The sequence below is a fragment of the Microcaecilia unicolor genome, chromosome 14 (assembly GCF_901765095.1).
Source record: "Microcaecilia unicolor chromosome 14, aMicUni1.1, whole genome shotgun sequence".
Classification (NCBI taxonomy): domain Eukaryota; kingdom Metazoa; phylum Chordata; class Amphibia; order Gymnophiona; family Siphonopidae; genus Microcaecilia; species Microcaecilia unicolor.
The window spans coordinates 52,044,770-52,060,631 of record NC_044044.1 but is presented as its reverse complement, the minus strand read 5'-3'; positions in this window follow the sequence as shown (position 1 = coordinate 52,060,631).

Sequence of the window (15,862 nt, the reverse complement as noted above, 5' to 3'; positions counted from 1 at the left end):
GACCTTTATCATATCTCCCCTCAGCTGTCTTTTCTCCAAGCTGAACAGCCCTAGTCTCTTTAACCTTTCCTCATAGGGAAGTCGTCCCATCCCCTTTATCATTTTTGTCACCCTTCTCTGCATGTAGCTTAGAGAAACCTGTAAGTTACACACATATCACTGGTACTTAAGCGCACACATTTACACTAGCCCTTATGGCTGGCATAAATGCTCACATCTAAGCACATACACACGTATCTACCATGTTAAGCTAGTGTTCTATAAAGGAAATCAAGCTCCGACCAGTTATAGAATTAGAGGGCATGCAATCCCCTCTGCCTGGAAAACCTTCAGTTGGCATACTCCATCCAAATGAATCAGCCTAAAGGTAGGGAGGCTGAGGAAAGAGATCTTTTTTGAGGATATTTTAAGCAATAAGGAAAGAGGAAACACCACTGAAGTGGAGGGACCAGGACACCACAACAAAATGTCACAGGGGAGAGCAAGGGAGTAGGGTGTCTGATGGCACTTCCAACCCAATGAACAAACCAGAGGAATCAAATCTAATCCATTTTAGTTTATTGCTGTAGAGGTGTTCTTTACTGCAATAAACTAAATTGGATTGCACTGAATTTGACTCCTCTCATTTGTTCATTGGGTTGGAACTGCCATCAGACAAGCAATAAGGATATCCAGCATAAAGGTGGTTTCCTGTACATGAGTCTTCAAAGGAAAACTATAGGCAACCAGACCAATTATTGAATCATGGGGGCAATTCCATAAGTGGGGATCTCCACTTAGGTGCCCCAATGCTGCGTGATCAGAGCTTATTTTAAAATGGCAGCTCTGCGCCCAAATACTAGTATAAAATTACATGTGTAAGAAGAAGCATCAACCATGCTCTATCCACGTGTACTCCCTCTTGCATTTGGATTTTGGAATGAGTAAAAAAATCGATTCACCCCTCCGAAGGGACACCACCTTGTAGTCATGGAGGGGCTTCCGTGTTTCAATGACTCAGAGGGCTATGCTGAAGGGTTATCCATATCAGACAGGCCTCTGAGGAGAAACCAGACAAAGAGTGTCCCAAACTAGGGAGATTGGAAAGATGGTGACCTGAAGCTCGTACGCTCAACGGCCCAGCTGTCCTCTGAAGTTTTGTCTTTGTTTACTTGAAATTTCCTCTTTGCACCTGCAGTTACCTTAACTGAGAGGAAGGGAACAATGGGGGTCAGCTGCCGATGGCCAGCGTTTTGTCCCCTGTGCAGCAAGTGTGGGACCGCTGCACGACGAGCTGCCCACTGATGACTGGGTTGATGAGTCCATTGATTAGAGCCGGCGAAGGAGCGTCGATGCTCTTGGACCTGGAAACAACTTCATCGCTCTCAAATCATTTAACTACCATGTCCAAAGGAGTGGAGGAGTTAGGAGTGTATGCTGAAACGGAAGTTGTTTACAGCTAAACCCATGTCGGCGGTGCCACTCCTAAACCCGTAAGAGCTATCAGCTTGGAGTTTTTGGCTCCCGTGGAGGTTACATTGAATATCATCTGGAAGGCGCGCCAGGACCTAACGGTGGTAGTAAATAATTTTGCTTCAGATATAATCTTATTAGTGAGCCACATGGATAATCTCATCGAATCCTTTGAGAATGAAAAATTGATACAGCAAATGAAGTTCTACAGGAAAAGGAAACGGTTAAGATTTTGAAAATGTTACTGGACCTGAAAAATTTGAATAAAATGAATATTGTAACAGATGATTAATATCGAGATTGTTTGTTTTCCCAGAGTTCCGGGTATGACTCCTAAAGTTTTTTTTTCCTCTGAAATGATTCCTTTTAGTATATTAATTCAAAAGGAGTGAAGCCTGTGAAACTGGGATTACTTTAATCAGTGGGAATTAGATCAGAGATTCAAGTGTTTGTATTGTTAAATAATTTCTGGTTTTAAAAGGGGGAAAATGAAATCAGGTGTATTGTTTCCACTAATATTGGACAAATAAGTATGTTTCCAACGAAATTAATTGACTATACACCGTTTTGGGTTTGAGGAGGCCAACCAGATGATCAATGTGGAATAATGATTTAGATAAATAATAACTGGGGATAATCAGGTTAATACCACTTTTTCTTGGTTTACTGTTGTTTAATTGATCTCCTTGTCTTGTTTCACTCTCCCTATTTATTTTGTGGTCTAAGAAAAAGATTGTATATAATTCATTTATCTAGTTGAGATTGTTTTCTTCTAATATTGTATTAATGTACAGTCATCTCTGTATTACTGTTTGCAAGTGACCCTTGTAAAATGAAAAATTATAAATGATAAAAAAAAATCGATTCACTTCTACTCATTCTACAGCACTCAGGATTTTGTACAACTCAATCATATCTCCCCTCATCCGTCTCTTTTCCAAGCCGAAGAGCCCTAACCTCTCTAGCCTTTCCTCATACGAGAGGCGTTCCATCCCCTTTATCATTTTGTCATTTTACATGTGCAAGTGTTGTTTAAACGGAGATGTCCTGGTACAGAATTGTCCTTTAAAATGTCCTTTTGTCATTTATCCCTTTTGCCTCCAGCCTCTAAAAACCTTTCTATTCTTCCCAGAAGAAGAAGCTAAATTAGCTACTATTATAGGTAGGAAAGGAAAACTTTTTTCTTCTTCCTATAAGGATGCCAGAGTTTGAACTTATGACTAACCATGGTTTTTTCACTGTTAATTAGGAAAGGCCTGTGTGAAAAAGAAAGTTTTCAGTTTCTTGAACTCTGTAACATCTGTACTCACTCTAGTCTGAACTGGGAACTCATTCTACTCTTCAGGCCCAGTAATTGAGAAGGAACAGGACCTGGTTTCAGTCAAATGAACCTCTCTGGGAGTAGCTGTACACTTTCTGATCAAAGGGATCTTAAAGGCTTATGTATCTTCTGGACAGATGTCAACTAATCAGGGGCATTCTGCATAAAAGCCCTGTAAATCAAAAAGAGAACTTGGAAATGTCATCTTTGACTAGTGAATTCTTCAGTATCAATAAGATAGACAACACAAGTCCTTTACAAAATGGCCCTGAGAGGTGAAATTATGAGTTATAGTTCTTGGAAACTTTAACAAGATTCACTTATTCTCAATAACTTGGAAATGGAAATTACAGCATTAGAGCATCAACATCCTTGTGACTCTGGGCAAGTCTCCATTGCCCCATGTAAGCCGCATTGAGCCTGCCATGAGTGGGAAAGCGTGGGGTACAAATGTAACAAAAAAATTAAATAAATAAATAAAATCATGTCACAGAGCAGGTCAGGACATATTTATTTACAACATGGGAAAATATGTTGGAGAAAATAAAGCAGGAAGACTGCTAACTCAGCACTTAAAAGCTAAAGGTAAAAGATGTGATAGCATCTAAATATGCAATACTAAGTGGAAGAGTGGCCTAGTGGTTAGGGTGGTGGACTTTGGTCCTGGGGAACTGAGGACCTGAGTTCAATTCCCACTTCAGGCACAGGCAGCTCCTTGTGACTCTGGGCAAGTCACTTAACCCTCCATTGCCCCCTGTAAGCCGCATTGAGCCTGCCATGAGTGGGAAAACGCAGGGTACAAATGTAACAAAATATATATATATATCATTACTTTTCAAGATGATACAGTAAAGCTATTTGTAAATTATTATAATGTTCTGTTTCAATCTGAACCTTTGCTCCATAAAAATAATTGTGAACAATTTTGGTTAAGCTGTTACATACACAAGTAGGAGAAACTGACAACACTTATTTGTACAAGAAATATTGGAACCAATTAAATCTTCTCATCAATTAAGACTCCTGGGCCTGACAGTTTTATTATTGAATTCTTCAAACGCTTCCGTCAGTTGTCTCAAGTTTATTAATAACTTAATATAGCACTCAGGAGAAACCTATCTGAGTGGTATACAATTCTTCAGTATTCCAAAAACAGAAAGATAGGAACTACAAACTCAAAGAGTGAAACAATAGAGAAAATCAGCAAAACAATAGAAATATAGAGAAACATCATTGCTGTACACCAAATCACCTCCTGCGTTCCAGGCTGTGATTAAGCATCTAAGTCTCAAAAGTTTGACGAAACAAATAGGTTTTCAATTTGACCATATTTGGCTGCATTTTATAATGCTTTGTACCACAAACCACTAGAATCACAATCACATGTGCTGAAGCACATGTGACTGTGATTCCTAAAGCAGGTAGAGATCACACCTTAGTGAAAAAATTGTAGACAAAAATCACTATTAAATATACCCCCTGATTTTCAGCCAGTGGTGGTCAGCGTTTTTAAAATGCTGACCGTTGCCGGCTAGAATAGCCCCCAATTTTCAGTGCCAGGCCATATTTGTTAGAGATTGCTGTCACGCTGCTCTGTTTAACTTTATGACTGATGTTTTATTGTATCACGTCCTGATTTTACAGTTAAGATTTTTCAACTGACCACTGGAGATTATGTTTGGTGTCTTACACTCTTGTGCTACCTTTGTGCTTCTCTGTGTAAGACTTTTCTTGCCTTTTTTGGTTAGAACAGGAGAATAGCCATACTGGATCAGACCAATGGTCCATCTAGCCCAGTATGCTGCTTCCAACAGTGGCCAATCCAGGTCACAAGTACCTGGCAGACACTTACTACCAACATTCCAGAGCAAGCAGGAGCTTTCTCCATGTCCATCTCAATAACAGACTATGGACCTTTCCTCCAGGAACTTGTCCAAACCTTTTTTCAACCCAGATACGCTAACCACTTTTACCTCATCATCAAGCAGTGAGTTCCAGAGCTTAACTATTCTTTGAGTGAACAAATATTTCCTCCTATTTGTTTTAAAAGTATTTCCATGTAATTTCATTGAGTGTCCCCTGGTCTTTGTACTTTTTGAAAGATTGAAAAGTCGATTCACTTTTACCCATTCTACACCACTCAGCATGCACCTGGGGAAAGGAAGAAGCTTTATGGATCGTCCTGGAAAAAGAAGATGGAACCTGTATCCACACGGGGGTTATCTACAGACCTCCGGCACAAATAGAGAAGTTAGACAAGGATCTGATAGAGGATATTCAAAAGATCTATATATATAAAAGGCAAGACCAACGTTCTATGAAGCCTCCAGCTGGAAGTGTGAAGTGCCAGAGATATCCGGTTTCCCCATGAGTGAAGGAAAACAGCACAGCACGAAATCCCTCTCTCTGTAACGGTGAAGGACTCAGAGGGGGAGGGGAGAGAGATGCCCTCACTCTCTGTAACACAGAACAGCAGGAAACTTAACACTGAAGGACTGGACTCCAAGGGGGGAGGGGGAGGGAGAGCGGGCAGAGGGCAGGGACACACACTCCCACATGCACACTCTGAAGAAAACCTTGCTAGCCCCCGTTTCATTTGCATCAGAAACGGGGCTTTTTTACTAGTTGGTATGAAAGGGGAGGTGCTACTGTTGGGAGATTTCAACTTCTCTGATGTGGATTGGAATGTTCCGTCTGCGGAATCGGAAAGAAGTAGGGAGATTGTGGATGCCTGTCAAAGTGCCTTGCTCAGACAAATGGTGACGGAACCCACGAGGGAAGGGTCGATGCTGAATCTAGTGCTCACGGATGGAGGAAGTGTTTCTAATATCTGGGTGTGTGCCCACCTATGTAATAGTGATCATCACACAATATGGTTTGATATAAGGGCGAAGGCGGAGTGTGGATGCACAAAATTAAAAGTACTGGATTTCAGACGTACTGATTTTGAGAAAATGGGGAAATACCTGAAAAAGGAGCTGTTGAAGTGGGAAGGCGTAGGAGAAGTGGAACATCAGTGGTCAAAGGCTGCTATAAATATGGCGACTGATCTTTACGCGAGAAAAGTAAACAAAACCAAGAGAAACCTGAAGCCTATATGGTTCTCCAACCAAGTAGCTGAAAAAATAAGAGCAAAAGAGGCTTTGTTCAAGAAATACAAAAGAACGCAACGAGAGGATCACGGAAAAGATTATCAGATTAAACTCAAAGAAGCGAAGAAGGAAATACGGCTAGCAAAAGTGCAAGCGGAAAAAAAATGGCTAAAGATGTAAAGAGAGGTGACAAGACCTTTTTCAGATATATTGGAGAAATGAGAAAAGATAGGAATGGAATTGCGAGACTGAAAGATAATGAGAATAGTTATGTGGAAAGTGAGGAGGATAAAGCGAATGTGCTAAACAATTACTTCTCTTCGGTGTTCACAGAGGAAAATCCTGGTGAAGAACCGTGGTTGGCTGCTGAAGGAATATTTGGGAATGGAGTGGATACTGCGCCATTTACGGAAGAAAGAGTTTATAAACAGCTGGAGAATCTGAAGGTGGACAAAGCTATGGGACCAGATGGGATACATCCCAGGATACTGAGGGAGCTCAGGGGGGTCCTGGCAGGACCTCTTAAAGATTTATTTAATAGATCTTTAGAGACGGGAGAGGTTCCGCGAGATTGGAGATGAGCGAATGTAGTCCCTCTTCACAAAAGTGGAGACACGGAAGAAGTGGGAAACTACAGACCGGTAAGTCTCATGTCGGTGGTAGGAAAAATAATGGAGTTGCTACTGAAAGAAAGGATAAACTTTCTATAAGATAACGGGTTACAGGACCCGAGGTAACATGGCTTTACCAAAGGAAAATCCTGCCAAACGAATCTCATTGACTTCTTTGGCTGGGTGACAAAAAAAATGGATGAAGGCCGTGCGCTAGATGTAATCTACTTGGATTTCAGCAAACTCTTTGATACGGTCCCCCACAGAAGACTCGTGAATAAGCTGAAAGGGCTGAACTTAGGACCGAAGGTGGTGAACTGGACAGAAAAATGGTTGACCGACAGGTGGCAGAGGATGGTGGTAAATGGAATCCGCTCGGAGGAAAGGATGGTGAGCAGTGGGGTTCCTCAGGGGTTGGTGCTGGGGCCCATTTTGTTTAATATATTTGTGAGAGATATTGCTGAAGGGTTGGAAGGAAAGGTTTGCCTTTTTGTAGATGACACAAAGATAGCCAACAGAGTGGATACCCTGGAGGGTGTAGAAACGATGAGAAGGGATCTCCGAAAGTTAGAAGAATGGTTGAGGGTCTGGCAGTTAAAATTTAATGGGAACTCAAGTAACTACAAGGGAATGAAAAAATGTTTTAAGGCACTTTTCACTACACCTTTTTTCACGGATTACACAAGGCAGCCACCGAACATTATGAGACCTATGGCCATCTCCATATAAGATGTGATTGATGCATGACAGTTTATACTGTAATATTAGACATTTGAAAGGTCGTCTTAAAGCATTGCTTCAAAAAATCTCATGAAGTAGGGGAGGAGGTTTTTGGTGCGATGATGGCTTGACGGGCATGGCACATGTTAGAACTGCCAGTCAGTTCGAGTGGTGGCCCAGTCACTGAGCACTATTTGCATATTTTAAAAATAAGAAAGAATGTAGGTTTCTGGACTGTATTACTGAGTTAAAATTTAATGCCAAGAAGTGCAGAGTGATGCATTTGGGGTGTAGAAACCCAAAAGAGAGATACCAAATAGGAGGGAAGAGATTAGTAAGCTCGACTCAGGAGAGAAACCTTGGGGTGTTGTTGTCCGAGGATATGAAGGTAAAGAAACAATGTGACAAGGCGACAGTCGTGGCTAGAAGGATGCTAGGCTGCATAGAGAGGGGTATAACCAGCAGAAGAAAGGAGGTGTTGATGCCCCTCTACAAGTCATTGGTGAGGTCCCACTTGGAGTATTGTGTTCAGTTTTGGAGATGTAAAAAGACTGGAAGCAGTGCAAAGAAAAGCTACAAAAATGGTATGGGATTTGCCGACCTGAACATGTATACCTTGGAGGAAAGGAGAAACAGGGATGACATGATACAGACGTTCAAATATTTGAAAGGTATTAATCCGCATATGAACCTTTTCCGGAGACGGGAAGGTGGTAGAACTAGAGGACATGAATTGAGGTTGAAGGGGGAGACGCAGGAGTAATGTCAGGAAGTATTTTTTCATGGAAAGGGTGGTAGATAAGTGGAATGCACTCCCGCAGGAGGTGGTGGAGATGAAAACGGTAATGGAATTCAAACGTGTGTGGGATAAACACAAAGGAATCCTGTTTAGAAGGAATGGATGTATGGAATCTTAGCGGACATTGGGTGGTGACGCCGGTATTTGGAGAATAAAACCGATGCAGGGCGAACTTCTACAGTCAAACTCGGATATACATATAAAGTATTACATACCATGTAAAATGAGTTTATCTTGTTGGACAGACTGGATGGACCATTCAGGTCTTTATCTGCCGTCATTTCATTTACTATGTTACCTCCATCATATCCTCCCTCAACCATCTCTTTTCCAAACTGAAGGGTCCTAACCTCTTTAGCCTTTCCTCATATGGGAGGCATTCCATCCCCTTTAACATTTTGGTCTCTCTTCTTTGAACCTTTTCTAATTCTGCTATATCTTTTTTGAGATACAGCAGCCAGAATTGAAAGCAATACTCAAGGTGAGGAGCAATACAAAGGCATTATAATATTCTTGGTGTTATTTTGCATCCCTTTCCTAATAATCCCTAGCATCCTGTTGGCTTTTCTGGTCTCCGCCGCACACTTGGCAGAACATTTCAGTGTATTGTCTAACTCCTAAGGTGGACCCTAGCATGAGGTAACTATGATTCAGATTATTCTTTCCAATGTGCATCACTTTGCATTTGTCCACATTCAATTTCATCTGCCATTTGGATGCCCAGTCTTCCAGCTTCCTAAAGTCTTCCTGTAATTTTTCACAATCCACGTGTTTGGACAACTTCGAATAGTTTTGTGTCGTCTGCAAATTTAATCACCTCACTCGTTCCATTTTCCATATCATTTGTAAATATGTTAAATAGCACCGGTCCCAGTACAGATCCCTGCAGTACTCCACTATTCACCGTCCTGCACTGAAAAAAATGGCCATTTAATCCTACCCTCTGTTTTCAGTCCAATAACCAATTCCTAATCCACAGAAGGACATTGCCTCCTATCCCATGACTTTTTAATTTTCTCAGGAGTCTCTCAGGAACTTTGTCAAAAGCTTTCTGAAAATTTAGATACACTACATCAACTGACTCACCTTTATCCACATGTTTATTCACGCCTTCAAAGAAATGAAGCAAATTGGTGAGGCAAGACTTCCCTTGGCTGAACCCATGCTGACTCTGTCCCATTCAGCTATTTTTGTCTGCGAGTTCCATAATTTTATTTTTCTTTGGATTTCAGCATCCCAAGTGCCTCACTTTGCACTTCTTCACATTAAATTTCAACTGCCAGTCTTTAGACCATTCTTCTAATGTTTGTAGATCTCTTCTCATGTTTTCTGCTTCCTCTGGGGTATCCACTCTGTTTGTAACCTTTGTGTCATCCACAAAAATGCAAACGTTTCCTTCTAACCCTTTGTCAATTTTGCTCACAAATATATCAAATAGAAATGGCCTCAGGAGGACTGCTGGAAGTGTGCATGGGTGTGTCCTGCAAACTCTGAGCTTGGACGCCTTGCCCGCTGGTGACATCATTGTGAGACCCTTACTATCCATATCACTTTGTCCCTGCAATGGGATTATTTGTGGACTGCTGGGTGTGTGCTGCAGGTAATGAGCTTGGATGCACTTCCCGATGGTGACATCATTGTGAGGACCCTTACCATCCATATCAGGGATGCGGCCATGAGCGTGTGACCAAGGGTCTGAAGGAGGGTGACCAAAGGGGAAGGAGCATGGAATGTGGGATTCTGCTCCGCTGTGCTGGGCAGACTTGTACGGTCTGTGCCCTGAAAATGACAGTTACAAATCAAGGTAAGATATACACAAAAAGAAACACATATGAGTTTGTCTTGTTGGGCAGACTGTCTGGACCGTGCAGGTCTTTTTCTGCCGTCATCTACTATGTTACTATACATAGTAGATGACGGCAGAAAAAGACCTGCACGGTCCATCGTAATGGGGAAAAGGAAAAGAAGGGAGAAGACGATGACTCCGGCCCTGATAGTAAAGGACCTATGGATTTTCATCTTTGAGCTGCTGCAGAGCTGATATCAAATCTGTCAAGAGTACTTTCCTCGGGGGGGGTAGAACTCCATCCCCTTAACACATATTGCGAGAGACTGGTAACGCTTCAGCTCAAGGGAGTGTTTTGAGCCCAGGGCTTCTGCCCCTATAGATTATCCTTCTCTTGATCCTTCAGGTGTTGTTACCAATCAAACTACTTTGGTAAAGATACCTTCACTGATTTCTTCTGGTAATTAGACTTTTAAGGATTCCTTGGTTTCCCTGACTGCAGTTCAGACTATCTCGTTCTGTTCAAAGATATCTTTGAAGTTGTCATCAGGATGGATAAGACTTTACAGGATAACTTGTAGTTATATAGTAAATTTACTGAGGAAACTGTTGTAAAATATGATGATCAAGATACAAGGTTGTCAGTAATGGATAAGAAAATGGAGAAATTTGAATCCCAAATTGCTGTGAGTCAATCTGCATGAGCTGCTTCGACTAAGGATAGTTTATCACTCCGTTTATAAATGGCGACATTTGAAAACATGTCTCAAGCATATAATTTGAGGTTAGTAAATTTTCTGGTAATTCATTTTCTTTCCCCTCATGAATTATTTAAAATGTATATTAAGGATATTCTTCAGCTTACTTTTGAGGCTTATGAAATTATATTTCTTAATTATCTTCCTAGAAGTACTAAGGTGACCAGTCAAGAGGGTGATAATGATGTATTGAACTCTCCTGATAGTTTAGATTTTACCAAGTTTCTTGAGTCTTCTCAGGAAACTACAATTAAACGTGCCACCTTGTTAGTATCTTTAGATTCTGCACAACAAAAAATGCAAATTTTGAATTCTTATTTTCCTAAGAAATCTTTACCTTTTTTATGGTCAAAATGTATTAATGTTTCCTGATGTGGCCAGGTCAACTCAGTTAAAGTATAAAGCGCTGAAGCACAAGATTTTGGCAGTGGAAGGTACTTTTTTTTAAATGCAATTATTCATCTTATGTACAAAGTACAGGTATAAGAAATAATATAGCCCACATCACAGGAATGAAAGAGAGAAAATTATACAACAACAATAAAGATAATCAAGTTTAATTTGTAAACCATAAATCCTGGCTAAAACTATATTAACTCCTGTAGATCTTATAAACCACCCAGAATCATTTTGCTTCCTTATCTAACAGCAGTCTTCCTAACTGTTCTGGTTCAAAAAAAGTATAAGTAATATCAGGAAAAGTAATTACACATTTCAAAGAAATTTTCAAAAACAAACTTGAACCTAGTGCACACTGAGCAGAAGATTTCAACCTGTTCTCCACGATGACACATAAAACCTTTTCCTCAGTGGTGAACCTAACATCAGGTACCTATAATTCGAGTTATTTTTCCCAGCAAACATTATTTTGCACATTAATTGACATTAAGGGCCCTGTTTACTAAGGTGTGCTACTGTTTTTAGTGCGTGCATAACATTAGTGAACGCTAACCGTGTAGGCACCACAGTTAGTGCGCACAAGCTAAAAACGAAGCAGAAAGATGTTCAAAAAGCAGCACAAATCTGCATTTGGATGTTTTTTCAAAACCCATTTTTTAAAAATGTTTTGCTATGCATTTTGTTGGCAGTGCATTCACATCTTAAGGAGGCATGTTGGGGCGGCATTAGGGCGTTCCTAACACTTGGATGTTTTTCTGCCATAATGGAACAAAACAAAAATGTCTGGGGCTACACTTTAGACGTTTTGGTCTAGACCTGTTTTTATTATGACTAAATCACAAGTGACCAGATGACCACTGGAGGAATAAAGGAATGACCTTCCCTTCCACCCCCCACTCCCCCAAAGATGTGAATGAAACAGTACATTGCGTAAGAAGTGTTTATACTATTGTTCGCTACTGGCGAATTGCCATCATTAAAGTCTTTTTAAAGACCATTTGACTATTATTGAAGCATTTCCTAGTGCTACACTCAAACACTGTTTTTGGATACATCAATGTTTCATGACCCCTGAGGCAGGCACTTAGTGCCGAAACATGGCGCCATGTTGGGTATTGCATATTATTGCAAGTGTTTTTGCCTTTGATGATCATCATGTGTACCTGGTTCTTCTCAAGCCTTCTCCACCTTCCCACTGTCATTGGCCTATTACGTTCCAAGTGGGATTCCATTCGGTTTTCTTCTCGCTTCCAATGAAACAGTACATACCATCCTCAATGACAGTTTCAGATGTTGTGGCCAGACCTATTACAGCAGCAAGCAGGTCCCTGGAGTAGCCTAGTGGTCACTGCAGTGTATTGTAGAGAAGGGGACCCAGGCCCATAACCTACTGTAGCTAGTACACTTGTGGTGGAAAGTGTGAGCCCTCCAAAACTCACAAAAAAACCTGCACCAGTCTTCACTCCTCCCCTCTCCATTCTAAGTCAAAGACATGCAAGGAGACAACACAACTACAGTCATGCAAGCAGAGAGATTGGAAAGAATTCCATGAGCCATGATCTGCATACTTTCCCCACTTGTTCAGTATAGCTTCGGTTGAGACACAACCAGGTACCTGTGCAGCAGACATCTGACTGTGTCAGGCTTGTCAATTGCATAGAAGTCAAAGAATGATAGTGCCATGGCCAATCCCTACAGGAGTCCATTGTTAACCACATGGCTACAGTTTGTCCTCCCAATCTGGACACTAAAACAGCACTTGCAAGTCATAGCTGAAATAAGCCATAACATTTGTTGACATCTGCCAATCCTGACAAATTTAAAAAAACAAACAAACTGTAAGGGCCCAATATTCAAACTGCAGGAGTTAACCAGGCTACCTCCCACGTTCGGCACTGAGCCCAGATATTCAATGCCAGGCTATTTCCGGTGACTTGTATTGAATATCTGGTTTTACTTTTGGCTGGTTTAAACATAACTGGCCAAGTCAATATTCTGCACTGGCTGGTTAAGTGTAAAATGGCCAAAGATAGGTCTGCTATTTCGGCAGCCCAATTTGGCCACCAAACTTAGCTGGCGATGCACTGAATATTCACGATACAGCCTGTTATCCGCTACAAGCTGACCACGAAAATTCAGTGGGCAGTGGTGTAGGAAGGGGGGGGCGGTGGGGTGGTCCGCCCCGGGTGCATGCCGCTGGGGGGGGGGGGGGGGGTGTCGGCTCCGCTGGTTCCCTGCTCCCTCTGCCCCGGAACAGGTTACTTCCTGTTCCGGGGCAGAGAGAGCAGGGAACAACGGAGCCGACGCAGCTCCCAGCGACGTGCACTGGGGGCGGATCAGCCCTCCCGCCTGCCCCCACTTTCCAATGCAAGGTAAGGGTGCATTTCGGGGGGGGAGGGTGCGCCCCAGAGGGAGGGGTGCACCGTGCTGCACCCGGGGGGGTGCGCAGCGGCAATCCGCCCCGGGTGTCAGCCGCCCTCGCTACGGCACTGTCAGTGGGAAATAACCGGCTATCTCCCATTGAATATTCGTGGATAGCCGGTAAAGCTCTATTTAATTGGCCAGGAGTCATTCCTGGATGGTAAAATAACACTAAATATTGGGTGGTAAATCTACTACTGGATGTAGATTCCAACTCCTTCTGCCCAAGGAGATTGCCTGGACATGTGTGGCTTATCATTTTATTTTACAATTTATAACATAGCCCACATCAAGGCACCACACAAACATCTGCTATAAGTTTATGCTGTACCCAGATATTTCAAAATGTGGCTACTTCTCTACTGATTCTGAGGTATCCTTTCTTTTAGAAAATTTTGGCATAAATCTAACCATCCCCTGTTTACAAAAGTCTTCTTCCTTGAGATCACTCTTCAGGTGTAGGCGTACTGTTTGCCTCCTGTATAACACCTTGCAGCCTTGTGAGCAGGCACAGAGGAAAGTTCAATAAAAGAAAAGTGATGAGGATGTGAGAAGAGACGGCTGAGGGGAGATATGGTAGAGGTCTATAAAATACTAAGTGGAGTGGAATAGGTAGATGTGAATTGCTTGTTTACACTTTCCAAAAATACTAGGACCAGGGGGCACGCAAAGAAGCTACAAAGTAGTAAATTTAAAATGAATTGGAGAAAATATTTCTTCACTTGATGAGTAATTAAACTCTGGAATTCATTACCAGAGAATGTGGTAAAGCAGTTAGCTTAGCAGGATTTAAAAAAGGTTTGGATAATTTCCTAAAAGAAAAGTCCATAAGCCATTATTAAAATGGACTTGGAAAAGTCCACTGCATATTCTAGGATAAGCAGCATAAAATCTGTTTTACTGTTCTGGGATCTTGCCAGGTCTTTGTGACCTGGATTGGCCACTGTTGGAAACAGGATAGTGGGTTTGATGGACCTTCGGTCTATCCCAGTATGGCAATGCTTATGTTCTTAAGTGCGTTGTCTGGTTTCAGTGCTGGAGGGTGCACACTATATGCGATGGTGACACTAGCACACCTGTATTGCTATTCCTAGGTTAAAGGAGTAGAAACAACATGGCAATTCACAAAAATCTTAAACCTCCCCACACACACACACACACACACACACACACACACACACACAATAAAACAAAAGAAAAGGAGTGAGAGGGCATCACAAATTCATTTGGATCTCTTATAGTCTACGCTATTTAAAATCCCAGCCTATATAGTTCAATCAATCACCAGTAATCTTCTAACACACCCCTCAAACATTCCTTCCTTGGGTGCTAGGGATGCACTACTACTACTTATTTCTATAGCGCTACCGGACGTACACAGCGCTTCACACTTGAACATGGAGAGACAGTCCCTGCTCAATAGAGCTTACAATCTAATTATGACAGACAGACAGGACAAGTAACAGATAAGGGTTAGGACAGACAGGACATATCAGGAATAGGGGACAGTTGAAGTTTTAGGAGTTAAAAACAGCATCGAAGAAGTGGGGTTTTAGCCTAGATTTGAAGATGGCCAGAGATGAGGCTTGGGTTGCACTAGGGTTCGGTTCCTCACACTGAAAGTGGACTTCCCAGTAGGGTTCCTAACCTGCTGGTATTTGGTTATTTTTTATTAGTTTGACTTGTGGAAGTAATTCCCCCACCCCCTTTTTTTCCCTATGAAGTTAAGCAAAGCAGCTAAGCTCCAGCATACAACCGCCTTGCTGCACGCGCGGTCTTGCCCTGTCCGTCCCCGCCCGTGTGGCGATCTTGCTAGCCACCTCGCCGAGCTGGACCCCCGCCCGCAACGCGTCTCAGGCCGCCGGCCACTGCTCGCCTGCTGCCTCACTTTCCTGCACCGCCGCCGCCCCACACATTGCAAAAAGAGGCTCCTTGTGCCCCAGCGATCCCCTGGAATTAGCGCTCGCTCCCTGCCTGTACCCGTGTGCTACCCCGGTCGCCTGCCCATCACCTACCACTCCCACGTTGCTCGCAAAATGAGAAGCCGTTGCCTGCTTGAGCCCTGGCCGCCTCGCGGTACGCTCCGACTGCTTTCTCGCGTGCTGAGCGTCGCTCACTTCGCCCCCACACGCTTGGACACGCTGCTGCCCACGGCCTGCCGGACGATGCGGTATCGCTATGGAAAACACCAGGTAAGACAGCGCTGCTTACACCTGGCCGTCTGGGGTTTCCGAGGGCGGTTCCCCTTTCTTCCTTTCCTTTTATTCTCTTTCCTCCCCCCCCCCCTTTCCCTGCTTTAACCCTTTGTCTGCCTGGTTCCCCTCCCTCTTCCCTGGGCCCTCCTCTCCCCGCCCCTTCCCCCCTCCACCCTCCCTAAGGTCGCAGGCCATCGGCCCGGTTGTGCCCAGCCTCCCTTTAGGAGGTGGCTGGGTTCTTTGTACCCAGAATTTTAACTGCATCTGCCACCATAAGAGCTATCACATCACCTTCTTCCATAGCTTTT